General features: G+C 46.9%; 2 protein-coding genes across 2 annotated transcripts in view; one reads left to right on the top strand and one right to left on the bottom strand.

Moving 5' to 3' along the window:
- The window catches only part of coro7 (coronin 7), a 249,810-nt gene that overhangs the window by 130,955 nt on the left and 101,866 nt on the right, over positions 1 to 16,989 (top strand). The window lies entirely within an intron of this gene.
- Positions 1 to 16,989, bottom strand: part of vasnb (vasorin b) — a 34,858-nt gene that overhangs the window by 10,889 nt on the left and 6,980 nt on the right. The window contains exon 2 of the mRNA XM_080724913.1: positions 12,229 to 12,308. The gene's annotated coding sequence lies outside the window, so the exon portion shown is untranslated. The remainder of the gene's footprint in view (positions 1 to 12,228; positions 12,309 to 16,989) is intronic.

Here is a 16,989-nt window from a genome sequence, read left to right on the forward strand (position 1 = left end):
CCTTTTTTCTGGTCTTTTCAAGACCAGGAGGAAAAGAAAACACTAGCGCAGGCCAGGGAACAGTGGAGGCGAAGAGAAAGGTTCTGTCAGCAGGAGTGGAGGGGTCGGCGAGGTGGATGAGGCCTGCAGGCTTCGGGGAGGGTGAAGTGGGTCTCGTCAATTAAAGCCCCACAGGCCCGACGTCAAGAGCCCTTATCTCCCCAGCGGAAGGGACACTGAGGGTGCATGGGATGGGATGGCAGAGGAGGCGGGTTGAGGGAGTGAGGGGGGGGGGGGGGGGGGGGGGGTGGTCATAGAGCACTTGTATAATCCAGCAGGACAGGCTGGATACTGTAAGGGGTGGGGAGGGGGGAGTGGGTGGATGGAGGCACCCTGCCAAAGTCTTGGTAAGGGGATAAGGCTGCACACACGACAAGAGTGCATACTCCCATTAAAGAGGGCCCCCCTTCTCTCTCTCTCTCTCTCTCTCTCTCTCTCTCTCTCTCTCTCTCTCTCCTTCCCCACGTTATCTTCTAAGGGAACAATGCTTGTGGTATGTGCATTAGTGTATGATCTATACCGCACCGTGGGTAGGCTGGTCCAATGCACACAGCAAAGCATCAGCCTAGATCAGTCTGTCATGTACAGTAGGTGCTACAGCAGGTAATGAATGATACCTGTCTGCACTCTGTAGCCCTGATTTACACAGTAAAATCCTCAATGGCATTTGGTTACATCCGTACATCCTCTGCGTTCCAGTTGAAATGGATAAATTCACACTGAGGATTTTGACTGTGTAGGAATGCCATAGTTTAACCCTCCCCGTCTCTATCCCTGTCCCTATGAGAAGAAACAGCACCCCACCACCTAATGGCATACACAACACAAACACGCCCCACGCTCCCTGCTGTCAGCGCCATCCTGGGCCACAGCTGGGTGCTGTTACCCACAATCCAGCGGGGTCATCCCTCAAGATGACAGAGAGGTCCCATAAACGCTGGCCCTCCTGCGCGGCAAGGCCTACAAGAAAGAACCGCGCAGGACGAGAGTTTTTTTAAATGAGTGGGACAGACAAAAGAGAGGAGAGAAGAGCTTCTCCCAAACCCGCTTGTGCAGACAGCGGAAACAATGTCACACAACTTAAGCGTTTAACAATGTCAGCTATGCTAACCTCAATGTTTCGGTACGTGCGTTATGCAGTTGAGTATTTGGTTTTTAGGTATGTGGCAAAAGCACCCCCCAGTATTGTGCTCTGTTGTCGGCCGTACCTGTTGGACGACCTGTGAAATATATGCATTCGGGACATGGGTTGAAGCGTTCAGGACATGGGTTGAAGGGGGACAAGTGTTTGGGAACAATTGGCAAGGCAGAAAGAAAGACAATTAAACTTAAAGAGAGTTTGTGCTTTAGTTTGCTTTGTGTTTGTTGACCACTTTCAGCTTCATCTACAAACTCAGCGTTTCGTGCAACGCTGTTGTACAACAAAGTAAAAAATGGGGCTTAAGTGGTTAAATATGGGGCAAAATACCCCAGATCTTAATATGGAATAGAGTGTGTTTTCCATGGAATTGATCCCGAGACAGTCCCTGTACTACACAGTAAAATCCTCAGCGTTCATTTAACCCTGAGTGTGTACAGAAATGACCCAAAACGGGACCCCGTAAGCACTGTCATGTACGTCAGTGCTAATACTCATCTGGAAGCCACAAATACCATGGCTGTGCTTTAAAGTGGTAGGGTGGGGAGGGGTCATAGCGCTTTAATAAGGTTTGCTTGACCACAAGAAAGGGTCCCTCCATCCAACCACACACATAATGGTTCAGTTCTGCCTGCACTGATTGATGTCAAATGCTTGTTGCTTTAATTAATACAAATGACCACTTTAACCAACAGACAGTTCCTGTATACTGTAGGGCTACATCCTGCCTTTCCTATCTTCATCTCCCCTTCTCTCTCTCTGTCTCTCTTTCTCTCTCTCTCACTATTTTTTGTCCTGTCTCTTTTGCTTCTCATGTCCTCGACTTAAATGAGCGGCAAAGCTGCTTAGCATCGGAGCAAAGAAGGAAAGGAAAAAAAAACATGGCCCCCTTTGTCTCAGGATTTATGGCTTTGTTCAGGCCTGCAAGGCCACAAGGACAGTGCGATGGCGGTGCCATTAGTGGCTACAGCCATCAGCGACATGAAAGAGCTTAATGTACAGTTATGGGGTGAATGTGGGGCGAACCGCACTGCAGGAGGGATAACAGGGTTCAGTTCACTGTGTGTGATTTAGTGATCTCAGTCATACAGCCACCTGTTGTAACCACATGAACCCCCGAGCGTTCCATTGAACGCTATAGCGATCTACAAACTTTTGGCGTAGAGCATGGGTCTTCAACAGGAGGTCCGGGGACCCCCAGGGGGTCCTCAGAGTTACTACAGGGGGTCCTCCAAATCTTTGAGTGATAGAAAGGTTTTTTTAAGTGTCCATATTCTGAGAACTTTAGCCAAAAATAGCAGATCTACAATCTCACAACGCCTCGCGCTGCGAGGCGTTGTGAGCTTGTAGATCGGCTATTTTCGGCAAAGAGCTTTGGTGTAGAGGGGAAAAAGAGCAGACTAAGTACAGAGTGAAAGGTCACGTTTAAGTATTGACGGTTCAAGTGGTTAAATATCCGAAGACACAAATTGACATGATTCCAAAATGCACTGATGATCGTGCTGTCAAACGATGAAACTATATGGAATCTATGAAAAGCTAGTGGGGGGTCCCTGCTTCATCTCTCTCTCAACTAAGGGGTCCTCCTTGGCCTGCAAACGTTGAAGACCCCTGGCGTAGAGGGAAGAAAAAGGAGGTGGCATACAGTAGTATTAGACAGACCCCCGAGGGACTCCGGTTGACAAAGTATGTGGGGTTTAAGTGGGTAAGTCACATTTCTTGCTAAACGCTGTGTGTTATCATTCTAGAACAACAGACGAGCCATAATGTCACCCGATCGCTCCCCTGCATCATCCCTGTCACACAACTCCATCTGATCAGATAGCATCAATCAATCAAACAAACAAAGGGAGGAACAAAAGTTCAGTTCGACCAATGAGGCGTAGAAGGAGGCTCAAGGGGTGAGAGGTCAGGCCCAGATAAGTGCTTCCACCGCTGCTCAATGTTCTGTGTCCTCCTCTGTCGTAAGTCTGGTCCCAGACAACACAGATAACACACTGGAACACGCCCAGCTTTGGTTTCACGGGCACACACACACACCTGAGCCCTGCTTGTCCTCTTATAGCCACCCACACAACAACAGGTGCTTTCTCCACTCCTCCGGGGCACTGACTGTGAAACCCAAAACCCGTCGGAGTGTGTCTCGGTTTGAGTGACGCGACCTGCGTGCGCGGGAGCACCGGCGCCCCTGCCCGCACACTCCTCCTCCTGCCCCAGGGAGATGGCTGTTTTAGGGAGGGGGGGCGGGGGGGGCGGGGGACGGAGGCGGGAGGAGGAGGTGGGCGGCAGGGCGGCCCCAAGCAGCAGATGTCTGCTGCTGCAGCCTCTCAGCTGTATGCCTCCTCTGAGCTTTAAAGCATGGAGGTTCAGGCACCATGTGGCCCAAAAGGAAATGTGGACCATTTCCTCTTTATTTTATAATTCTTTTAACCGATGGAACCGATTTGTGACGCTCAAATTGATTTCTTTTGCTCGGAACATGCACATGTGGAGATGCACACTAGAGGACAGACAAACAGGTGCACATGGACACACAGACTCGCGCGCACACACACACACAGTCGGTCCTTGTCTTGACCCTGACATTGACAGATTGTCTGTCACCGCTCGGACCCTGATCCCTGTGACCTTTAGGGACAGGTCGACCTCTTGCAGGTCTCGGTCACAGCCCTGTCTCTGTGGGCCAGAACCAGAGGCACAATGCCTGGCTTTGTCACACACCTTCCCTGTCGCCCAGACACGACGCTACAGCTATGTGCCTCAGACCTACGCTACAGGCATCTCGCAATGAGTGCGCACGCACACAGACACACACAGACTCAAAGGATGCTAACACAATGTGTTTCAACACCCTATTGACTGACTCCCACAGACATTTATCTGTTTCTCAATCATGATGTTTGATCCTACAATGTCTATGTCTGTCTCCATGTAACCCAAGCCTTGCAATGATGAGTTACATATTAACAGATACGCCTCAATTAGCGGTATCCCCCAGCTGTCCCAGTACCATGCCTAGCTAGTTGTTCAGGCTGTCTGGGACCCATATGGTTGTTGTTGGTGGTTCCATCTTTGACCTGCCTGGCATCAGTCTCAGCCCCCTAGTGGCATAGAAGATTACCCTCCTCCCTGTGCCCCTGCCCCCCTCCTCTGTGAGTTGGTGAGCAGGAGACCAGCTTCCAGCCAGGCACTGTTGGCCAGAACTTCCTACCGGCCCCCATTGTCCAGCTAGCTGGGCCCTCAGACCAGTAGGGAGTCCCAAGTCTGCAGCTGCTGTTTACAGCTTGAAGGACAGAGCGGGAGAGAGAGACCAGATATGAGGGCAGAGGGATCAACAAACAACCGGTGAGATCATTCTGAATGACGTGAATCTGCAAGGTCGACAGACAGAGCGTGTTCGGCTTGCCAAAATGCAATCTGCAACACTCAAAAAAAAAAGAGAACTTCACTTGCTGTGAGGTCTTGTTTGCTGATGGAGTGTTCATTATAGTGCTCTGCAGGTATGTGCCACAATGTGTGCGTGCTTGCAGTGTTTGTTCAAAATGTGCACTTGGTGGTTGGAAAGACAGCAGGATGGACCAGTTCTGTCAAAGAGCCACGGGCCAGGTGTGATGTGCACACTCCCAACACCCCGCCTCTCCCCCCTCCAACACCGCTGAGAATGCCAAGCCAGCTAGTCATGAGCTCTGTCGAGTTACTAGGGCCCAAGGTGGAGGGGCCTGGAATTATGTTATACTTTAGCTATTAAAAAATAGCAGATATACAAGCTCACAGCGCCGCGCTGCGACCCCTAACCCTGTATCTGCTAATCTTTGAAAATTCCCGCAGTGAATACTTGTACCCACTACCCAGGGCCCAGAATTTGGTGCGACACCCCTGTTGCTGCTCTCCACCTGATATGCCTGTCTCATGTGTTTCTTATTGGACCGAACCATGTTTTTCCCGTGTCCAAGTCAGCGCCGAACATGATACTCTCAAACATCAAGGCGAGGCCAAACTGAACATTTTTCTCCCCTGCCCTTTCACACACACAGGGATGACCAGACTCTGTGTGCTAACACTACAGATTGAGACACAAATAATTGCCATTCTGTTTTTGTACCTTTGCCCTTCGTTTTTCAACAGTGGCAATGTCGGAGTTCAAGGTTTAAGTCAACAAAAAACGGAGCGAGCATACGAGTCAGTATGCATACAGGCGAGCACATTGACTGAGCAAATACTGTCACACGCACTCATTGAAGACAAACAAAATTAATCTGCCTGCGTATGACTATCTTTGTATCTGCCTGTGGGTCTGGCTTGCCTCGATATTCCTTGAGCACATACTGTAGTTCCCCCATCTAAATGTCTCCTTGTCTCGGTCGAGGACCCCCCGGCGTAGCCCGAGACAAAATTCCGCTACACATTAGATTCATGGCGTTGGTGTCACGCTCGCACGTGCAACAAACAAAACCCACAAGCGCCTCGGCACAACCCAAGCCAAGGAGTCAGGCCGTGCAGCGATGTGTACCGTAATGTGTAACATTCTTGCACATTACGGCACATCACGCACATATTTCTGAAATGACTGTCACGGGCCAATCGTCAATCTCTCCCTCTCCGCCCCGTCCTCTACACCTCCCCCCTTTGCTCCTTCCCTCTCAGGTCTGTTCATGCGGCCGGGGAGAGTATGGCAGGAATTTGATGAAGCCATGCCTCTCTCACCTGCCTGCCATAACAGCCCTGTAATATGCCCTAGGTGTGTGTGTGTGTGTGTGTGTCTGTAACATCAAATCTTCAGGCCCTTGTAACTAGTAAGAGCCTAGCTACAGTATAGGCCAGGGGTTCCCAAACTTTTGTGTCTCAGGGCATTATTCTTTTAATCCGAGGCACCCCTACATTATAATTTTCACTCCCAGCATCTTATATTTATAGCATATCGTCATTGTCGGGCGGAAACCTTGTATGTCCAAAAACGTTTTGTATTTATCATCTATAAAAGCCCTGGTATAGGCTATAGCAAGGGTCTTCAACAGGGACCCATACTGAGACAGTTTCGCGACTGATCTTTTAAAATAATTAAGCGATTAGCGGTTGTACCGCTAAAAGAGACTCGGGGTGTCTTATGACTCATTCCATGTAAACAGCGTATAGTATTATGATAATACTGTCCCATGTAAAACGTGTGAATTTAACATGGGTCAAGGCTTCTGAAGCTCACTATGCCTTCTCATGACCAGCTGCATCTCTCCACTGATCCATCCTCTTTTCTCTCCTCCGTTCCTCATCCATCTGCCTGCGGAGGTTGCCACCTATTATTAGTGACCAGACCACAGACAGAGAAGATGTCAAAAAGGTTTCCATGTTAAAAAGACCGGGGGAAACGTCCACCTATTCTTGGAACAATGAAAGGATTTGTGTAAGCTTAAGCGTGCCCTTTTCTTCTTTGAAAAGCATCCTCTCTAAAAGGAGGTCTGTGACAGTGAAGAATGTGAAGGATGATCGCTATGGCGCTGCAGGGGAAGACAGAATGAGGATGGGTGGTGGGGGCGCATTGTTTGTGTCTTGGCTCGACGCCTGGCGATTGACAACTTAATTGGTTGTTGTTGACTTGGACTGTATCCACCCGCGGCTCTCGAGCACTGTGCTAGATTAGTTTGGACGGCGACAGACATTCCGCAATTAGTCGGCTGATTTATTGATTTTGAGTATTGCATTCTCCGTGGCACTGTGAGTGCGGTGGAGATGGCGTCGTTTACAAAAGTCTGTAAGTAAACAGATATGTTTTTCCTCGTTCTCCTTGCACCACGAGGCCCTGCGTTCATTCATACCTGTTTTTCAGGCGTCTTTCTTTCATAAGAGTTGCCGTTTGTGATTTTCTTTTTTTCTCAAGTCAGCCTGCCCCCAGGGCCAACTCCTATAAACGCTACGCTAAAAAACTCCAGCATGTGCAAGTCACACACAAGATAAACATGACATCTCTTAGTGGTGGAGATCTGTGGCGCTGATTAGCGTACGTGTCACAAAGGAATGCATTGTCAAGCCAATGACTGGGTTGGTCCCTTGCCAGGGCTTGGCAGGTCGGCTGGCTGACTGACTGGCAGGGAGCTTGCCCGCCCCCAGCCCTGACATGCCTGGCCTCCATGCCCCTGTTTGCCACCTCGACGTGACAAGCAGTTAACCATATGAACCCTAGCATCCCTGTTCTGGGCATGCGGAAATGGCTGAACGTTTGGCGGAAATAGCCAATCTACAAGCTCGCAACAGCTATTTCAGTAGAGATTTGGTGACGCGGGAATAAAAACGTTGGGGCCAAGTTAAGACCCCTGGAGGACCCTAGTTTCTGAAATATATACTGTTCAAGTGGTTTTAATAGTCATTCAATTTATTCATCCTACCTGAATCGTAGTTAGAAACATGTTGGACTTTGCTTGTATATCCCTAAAGATGCGTTCACAACATCTTTATGATGTATTGCAGTTGTCATTTGGTCTCATGTTCCAACATCAGTGTAGTTACAATATTACCCTTTGCTTTCAGGCAAGTTAGTACTTGGATCTAGTGTGTAAAACTGAATGGATTCTATGACAACAATGCAATTTCCTCCCGTGAAGTGTCGACATCCTACAAACACTCTATAAAACGTCATGTTTGCCAACGCATCATCTCGCAAGCAAGGTGATAAATCAAAGTGGTTGTTGTTTTGTATTATCGCCGTAACCTACTATGCACCTGTTCCACACTCGGTTCCAACTAAGCCAGTTGAGACCTACAGCGTTGTTGTACAGTACGAGTCAGTGGAAGACATCTATCAGCAGCCATGCATCATCCACTTAATCCCTGTTTCATACTTTCAACTCAACTCAACTTCATTGTCACATCACAGGTTTGCAGGTGTAAAAGAAAATGAAAGAAATTCTTTGTTGCACAAGGCATTGCAGTTTCAAGAAAGGTGGAAAGAGACAGAAAGAAGGAAAAAGAAATACTGGTCATATACAGTAGCAATATGGGTGAAATATATCGTCGCTGTCGGGTGGAAACCTTCTATGTCCAAAACCGTATCTACAAGCACACAACGCCTCGCAACGCGAGGCGTTGTGTGCTTGTAGATCTGCTGTTTTCACTACTTTTGTGCGACGGCCTTGTATGATGAAGCAGGGCTTTACTTTTCAAAGAAATGTACAAATTTGAAACTTGGAGACACAAGGTTTCTGCCTGACAGTGACAATATGCACTACATAATGTACATGATACTGTATATACATTGCATAAGGTGTGTGTTTAAAATAGCAGTGGGGTGAGGCAGCTAAATGGCAGCAGATATCTTCGTCATGTTATGATGAAACTCGGGATGCCAGCTTGAAATTGGTTAAAGATGCAGTAGTCAGCCCAAACGGCAGCAGGTGTGCCACCAAAAAACTCTTCCCTTACGCAATAAAGACTTCACTAGTCAGAGGATGACAGAAACAGACGGATAAGCAACAGTAGCCTTTTCTCCGCTGTCCTTTCCTTTTGTACCCAGAACGTACACAATGCGTTAAATGTCCTCAATGCCATTATACGGTTTATACAACTTCCTTGTCTCTTAGAAGTCAACCATAACCTATGCAATGTAAAATATCCCATGGTTTACTACATGTGTCAGCACAAAATGGTTTCATCTGCTCCTCAGATGGAACAGAATCTGTCTGGGGGAGTGGGGGGGGGAGGCGACCCTATAGCCCAGTGGTTAAGGGCCATGCTACATGAGCACTGAGTCCCTGGTTCGATTCCCTGCTGGCCAGACCGTTTACATTTGCTGTCTCTCTCATTCTCAAATAAAGGCATAAAATGTCCAAAACAATAAGTTACAAAATATATATACAGTATCTGCCTCGGGACGCAGCTGTGCTATTGCCTGTATGGTGTACGCACACTCACACTCACATACACCCAACCCTCGGGAGAGCAACTTAGTGGCTATTTTTGCTTTGGCATAAACTGACACAGACGGTATGCCTGTATCAGTTTATGTGTAATCACAAGGCATGCACATCCTTTTGGTGAAAACACACACACACACACACACACACACACACACACACACACACACACACACACACACACACACACACACACACACTCCTCCGTCCATGTGTCTTACAGGGCTCTCCACTTTAAAGAGGCCACTGAATTGATCTGGGGCCTTTCCCTCTGAGCCTCCTCTTGCCCACCCATCCGGATAGAAGTGAGAAGGGGCCCCTTGGTGCGGTTTTGGGGAACCGCCGGTTCTGTGCATGTGTGTGCAAGTTAGGGATGGAGACCACATGGTGCTCTATCAGACAGTTACACTGTCCATAGTCGTTCATAGTGAACGTCAACCGAGGTTAGGGGTTGGCGATATGGTGATAAATATCGTTGAGACGATACAATGTCTTCACGATATGCCTTTTCAGAGATATCGTATGTATCGTGATACAATGAGGGAGAGCCTTATAAAAAAAATCATGTTGAATTGTTAATACAGAGATTGATTGCAGAATTCAATTTAAACCTGCATTTCTGTCTAAATCCGTAGTTCTCAAACTCTAAAATGTCAAGGTCTTCCCCTTAACTCTGACAGTATACAAATGAAACCAAATGGACCCGTAAGGGTCCATTTGGTTTCATTTGTATACCGTCATAGTTACATACTTGTAAGGGTCAATTTAGCTGAGTGTGTTGCATGCGTCATGGAACATCCTTGTTTGCCTTACTGTGTTTACTTAGAAATATTAACATTAGTAACGAACGCTCGGCTACACACAAACACACATGCGCGCACACACCACACACACTCACTCATACACAGACTCATACACAGAGACTTGTGCAATGCTGGCACATTTGTTGTTATCACCTACAGTATGGAGAAGACTGTGTCTTTATTATCTCAGTAACGAGAAACACAGGGGTAAAGCAACGTATTAGGCATTTAGCCAACCAACCACCTGACAGGACTTGAGGGGCGTGTGTGTGTATACGCGCACGCAGGTGTGGGCACGCATTTGTGTACATTTGTGTGTTTTCAAAGCTAGGGATATGTGTGGCAGTTAGATGTATAGCCGCTCAAGAAAAAGCGCAGGTAAAACAAACACGCGCAGGATGTCGGTGTGTGTTGTATTTCAATGGGGCAGTGTGTGTGGGTGTGCGCTTTGATGTCTAAACTCCAGGATTAAAGGAGAAACACCGAAATGTCTGTGCTGACATTAAAGCTTTCAAACCGACCTCAGGAATAATGTATTGCAAGCACAAAGAGCAGGCGTAAATTCCTTCGCGTGTGGAATGTGTGTGCGTGCTTGCCCGCTGTATAAGGCCAAAACCCAGCCCCACTGCAACCCATCTACATTTATCTATTTAGGAGGAGTGGGCCGCTGTTACTGTATCTAAAATATATCTTTTTTTTTGGCTTTTCTGCTTTTGTTTCGATAGTACAGTGGAGACCGAGAGGAAACATGGAGCAAGGGTCCGTCGGGCCTCGGGAATCGAACCCGGGACTCGCTGTCAGGCTGCATCGGAGCCTATACTGTATGTGCTACGCGCCTTAGCCATCCAGCCATGAGCGCCCATGTAAAATGGCTGTGATGTCTCCGCGAGGGTCCTTTTTGTCACGTCAGAGACTTGGAAGTTACACTAGGGATTTGACTGTAACAAGTAAGTGTGTCAGCATGCACCCTGGGGGCGTCCAGGGGCCTGGGGATATGGTTTTGGCCTGTTGGTCTGTGTTTGTCTATCCAGTCGCTGTCACACAGCCCACTGACTGACTAATATGACAATACAGGAATGAGACAGTTAGCGTGAGATTACCAGCTGGAGTCCATAAGGTCGAATGGAGTTCCAGAGAGAGAGTGAGAGAGACCGTTCTATTTCATCGCTTCGCGTCGCCTCTGGTGGTCATCTAGGATTGATAGGGCCGTAGTCATTCGTAACTTTTGCTATTGCTAGTGACTGACCAATTTGCTCTCTGGACCATGGGTTTGGAACAGGAGGTCCGGGGCCCCTAGGGGGTCCTCAGAGTTACTACAGGGGGTCCTCCAAATCTTTGTGATTTTTCTCCTTTTTTATATTAACCACTTGAACCCTAGGCATCCATTGTCTGCAAACTTTGCCGAAAATAGCCGATCTACAAGCTCACAACGCCTCGCGCTGCGAGGCGTTGTGAGCTTGTAGATCGTCTATTTTCGGCAAAGAGGTTTGGTGTAGGGAAAAAGAGCAGACTAAGTACAGAGTGAAAGGTCAAGTTTATTAGGTAATGACGGCTCAAGTAGTTAAATATCTGAAAACACGAATTGACATGAATCCAAAATACAATGATGATTGTGCTGTCAAACGATGAAACTATATGGACTCTATGAAAAGGTTGTCGGGGATCTCTCTCTCAACTAAGACCCCTGCTCTGGACCATCCCAAGTACATACACAGATTACACACACATACGCACAAGCGTGCACTGCACAATCCCATCGCTGTTTTTAATTTCAGCAAAAGAGTGAGAGTAAACTAACAGTGTAAAAATGTACCCTAATAGGTTAATTTTGACACTTCCATAGTTAACTTGGCACTCAGGATTTTGCTGTGTACTGTACTCTATAGCTTCACTAATCAGAAGCAAATTTCCGTTCTAACTCATAGCCTCTCCTTGCCCCCATGCATGCGTGCATGTGTGCGACTGTGCGTGTGCACGAGGCACTACGCTTGCTGTTCCCCCAGTCAACATCTTATTAAGAGACCTACAGTTGTGTGAAAGGAGCCTATTGAAGAGGCAGTGTGCTGTGGTTAACACAATACGGACCCGCCAAGTGCGTGTGGTTTGGGTTTCTGAATGCGATCATTCAAAGGACCGTTTTGGCTGTTACAGCGCGTGTCACAAATACAACACAGTGCCTTGTTCCACATGTAATCTAAATTATATTAGTTTGCAATTCCGTTTAGTTTCTTGATGAAGTGATGAGGACCCCCCACGCCATGGTATCCTCCCTGTCGAGACGCAACCCTGCAGATTTCTGATTAAATCAACATAATTAAAGTCATTTAAAGTGCTGTAATTTACTCACCCAGTGGGGGGAAAAAACAAGCTGTCACGCCTCCACTCCCACACACACTTTCCGTGGTACAGGTCTGGTTGCTTCTTTGTCTGGAGAAACAAAGGAAAGACAACAAAAGGTCATCGTTAGCCCAGACCGAAGTTAACAGTCACTTTCTGATTGACCGATCATCCAGAATGGACAGTTCTTATCTACAGCAGTGGTTCTCAACCTTTTCAGGCCGCGACCCCCAAAATAATCACCCACCCTGACGAGCCTTAAGAGTTGAGCCATTACATTTTGTATAACACAGTTTTATTGTGAAAATAGCTGATCTACATGCTCACAACGCCTCGCAACTGCCTCTAATATTTGACCATTTAGCCAATGTTTAATTTGTCGTTTTAGAGGTATTAAAAAGTCCTTAAATTGTCACTTTAGAAATGTGCAGATACCCTCTATACACTTAAACTGTATGTTAGTTTGTTTACTGTTGAGTGAGAAAACAAAGTTGCACATTAAGTTAATCATCTGGGGACCCCCCCTTGGGGACTCACAGCTGATCTACAGTATCTAGGCCCACGGCCACACCGATAAGGACACCGACACCGACACACACACACTTGCCCAGTTGCCCACACTGTTCTAGTTAAACAGGAAGTGTTGTTTTAAAAAAGCTGTATTCTGGCGTTGTGCGGGACGTGCTGAGTTCTGGCGGGCCATGTGGCAGAACAAGACGTCGACAGTGCGGGAGTGGAAGAATGCGGGCAAACCACTCTCCCCTCTGTCAGCTCGCTCGCCTTTGTGTGTGTGTGTGTGTGTGTGTGTGTGTGTGTGTGAGGCTGACTCAAGCATGGCATGAGACAATTCAACGCTTGTTGAACCCCTATGTGTGCTCTTGTATGTTTATATTAAGTTTGAAGGCAGGATATGCAAGATTTACTTAGTCGTTTCGCCAAGCTCAAACTGCCAGCGAGTGCACTGTACACGACCGTCTGTGGTGAGGAGAGGGTGTCACGGTTCATCAGGGGGAAATTATAGCGCGTCACATTTGAAATTAACCATCATATGATGTTATCATGTGGTTAAAATGGCTGATCTGCAAGCTCTCAAGCAGCCACGTTGCAATGTGTTGTGAGCTTATAGATCTGTATTTTGCCTATGCCAATAATTTGAGGAGACACTTTGTGTCTCCATAGGGAACCACTGCTGGTGATCAAATTATTGGCTTAGGAATGCTACAAAACTAATATCCATGAGTTCAAGTCTCCGTGGGGTGAGTCATTGATAGAAATTCTTTGGGTGAACTATCCCTTCAAGTAAAGTGGCTTTTCTTCAAGATAATCTTTAGACATTTTTCGGGGGGCTTTAGTTTGTTAGACTGATTCGATTTACTTAGATGGCATGCAGAGAGAAGAGAAACACAGCTCGGGGAGATGGCAGACGTGAGACATGACGGGAGTCGGATTCTAACTCGGGGTCCCCTGTGACTCAAAAGGAGCGTGTGGTCAGTGGACTACTGTAAGTGGCTGAGCCACCAGGCTCCCCTTAAGCAAGGTGTGTTGATAAAGACTGGAATGTGATCCTGAAAGAGCAGAGATCTGTTAGACCACAGACATTTGCATAAAAGTTTGTGGTATGGAGACAGAGTAGGTGCAGAGGCTTTTGCTGATTGTCTTGGATTCATTTGAGGTTGAAAAGCACATTTCCTTTCCTGGTTCACAGTTTGCAAACTGGTCAGCTTTTCACCAAGGGCCTATGAGATGTATATCAACACCTCGCCAGCTGTCCACGTGAGCCCTTTTTGGTAGTGTCATTTTGGGATAGGTTTAAAGCTATACTGTGTAAGATGCTCAACTAGTGGTCAGTAGCCCTATAGCAAACCGCGGTCGCGTTCGCGTCTTTCGCCCATTTTTCGTACCTTCACACCCCCGCGTCTGCCTCCACAACGCCGAGAGCTATCTTTAGAGGGGTCCCTGGTTCCTGTGCATTCAGGCATTCCGGAGAAACGGACTACTTCACCCTGCCTGGTAGGCGAGATTACCTTTTGAGTAAAGAGACACACAGGCGACTACAAATATGGCGACCCCACTTCAAGATGCGCTGTGATTGGCCGGTAGTGTACCATGTGTGCATGATCGGCGATGTGATTGGGCAACGTATACACAACGTATACAGATGATGCAGATTACGTCATTTTGGCGCGAAATCCGGTCCACGGCCAGGATCATAGAAAACATATAAAGAGAAGGCTTCAGAAGCTGAAAATAACGGAGTGGGTGTTCTAAAACTTTAGCGATTTAACAGTTAGGACAATTTTAAGATTTGTTTTATAAAAAAAGTTACATGGTACAACTTTAAAGAGAGGGATGATGGTGACTCAATAGTTTTTTTTGTTTTTAGTTTGTGTGTGTGCCATGCCACCAACTATTCCTGTGACACAAACATTGGCAGCAGTCAACAACACCTGTGAATGTGCGTGTCAACACTAGATGCCTCAGGTGCTGAGAGAGGCTCGTGTGTTTGTGTTTGAGCTGTGGGATGTTTTTTGTGTCTGTTTTTAAGAAAATAATTCAAGCATTCCACCGCAATATCTCCGGAGTTCTGCAGGACCTGAAGACACACAAAGAATTACGCAATATATATATAACAGCATTATAATATTACTGTATTAACCTGACAAACGTTTTCATGTGTGTGTGCGGCTGTACGCGCGTGCCGTGCGTACCCTTTGCATGAACGTGCATGCATGTGTTCCCATGCCTAATTAAGCCATTAGCTGCAATTGAATGTTTGTTATTGTTGAGCCTGGTTCTGGGATCATAAATATGATTTGGTCTGGGAGAAAGCGAATAACAAAGAAGCCACTTGAAACAGCGTTTTATTGGCAAGAGACGGCCAGAGCAGCCCACATATCTTAAGACTGATCACAGGCTTCTTTTTTTTCATTTTTTGTATTTTCTGATTTCATTACGCTTGCTCGTAAAACTGTTTTCAAGCTAATTAGCCAAGACAAACATGCTACAACCCCACCCCCTTCTCTCTCTCTCTCGCTCTCTTTGTCCCTCTAAACCACACATACTGTACAAGCAGTACGCATACGCGTGCAGAAGTGTGTGTGTGCATTATACGGGACATGCCCAGTATCTTTTATACGCATTGTTTGTCAGTCATACTTTACAACCTCCAGTCACAAACAATACCTCCGCTGTGAGTCAGCCAGACTCAAGAGTGTAGCCAGTACAGCTGTAGGCTACAGCACAGGGATACTATTAGCAAAGGTGTTACACAACCAGGTTGGTTTAATGTATCCTCTGAGAGAGAGACAGCACACGTCACTTCATGTACACTGTCTGTCTGTCTGTCTGTCTGTCTGTCTGTCTGTCTGACTCACCCTCAGGCACATATATACACACAAACAGAAACACGCGCGAGTAAACACAATCATAAGCAATGGAAGGTAGCATTCAAAAACAAATACACATTCCGTCTCTGTCTTTCTCTCTCTCTCTCTCTCACACATACACAGTACACTGTTTATATCTGAAAATAGCCCGTCGTCTCAGTGTTAAGGTTTGGCTCGCCGGCCCGTTTTCGGACCTTCGCTGCCGTCTGCTGCACATGAGTATGTTTATTTGTCTGTGGGAACGCGTTGCACTCTTGTCAGGTCACTGAGGTCAGCCGGTTTAATCACAGCAAAGGCCTGTGTGTGCGTGCCGTGCGTGCGTGCGTGTGTGACGAACACATGCTGGGGTTGAGTGGACGTCGGGCCAGTGTGCATGCAGAAGCTATGTTGGGCTCTGGGGTGGGGTGACGGAGGGGTTATGTGTGCTGACCCTACCGGTCAACCAGTCATGGTCACTCGTTCTCTGGCGTATCAGGCCCCACACAGTAAATATTTAGCTTCCAAAAACAGAACCCAGGGCTCAAAATAGACGCAAGTCATCTATTCTCTCCCGTTCTCCGCTAAACGCGCTTTAAGGACATGGAAGAACGCCATCAGCTTTTTACGTGTTCATTCGTTTGCTTTGTTTTGTTTGTTTGTTTCCACCGAGTCAGTATTTTTGATGACATTTCGTGTTCATTTGGAATATTCTTTTCTTTGACGCTTTTCTTCAACATCCCCACTGTCTACTAAAGGTCTATAAATAATATACTATTACTTACTATATAAAATACTTTTAAATAAAGCTAATATCTGTCCTGTCCTTCTATTCTTAATATCTTGTCTTTCTCCTTTCCCATTTGCTCCGTGAGAGGGGATAATCCTCCCCTCCCCTCTCTCTCTTTGCATCTCTCCCAGAGCATGCAAAGCACAGAGCAGTGGATGTCAGAATCACTTTGTAGCGGTCAGCGTCTCATCTCATCTCATGTGCTAACAACATGTCTAAGCTCCTACTGCTACACAGCGAGATGAGCCCGACCCCAGCTGGAGATGGGTGGGAAGCGTGGAGAGGCTCTGAGGTTTCACTGGGGTTTTGCTCCACAGCACCAGGACTTTTAATGTCATCTAGGGATGGGACGATGTCACGATGTGACCAAAGAAATTGCGATTTACGATATTATCGCGATAATCAAAATATCCCCAACATCCATTATCCTGGGGCGGAACATTTGCCAAAAAAGTTGCCGATCTACAAGCTCACAACGCCTCGCAACGGGCCGTGTTGTAAGCTTGTAGATCGGCTATTTTTTGGCAAAGAGATTTGGTAGAGAGTGAAAAAAGACTGTATCAAGTACGTTTTACCAAATTATAGAGGGTTTAAATGGTACCGGATAAGCAGCAAATAC

The sequence above is a fragment of the Nannobrachium achirus genome (genome assembly GCF_963921795.1).
Source record: "Nannobrachium achirus genome assembly, chromosome: 4".
Taxonomy (NCBI): Eukaryota; Metazoa; Chordata; class Actinopteri; order Myctophiformes; family Myctophidae; genus Nannobrachium; species Nannobrachium achirus.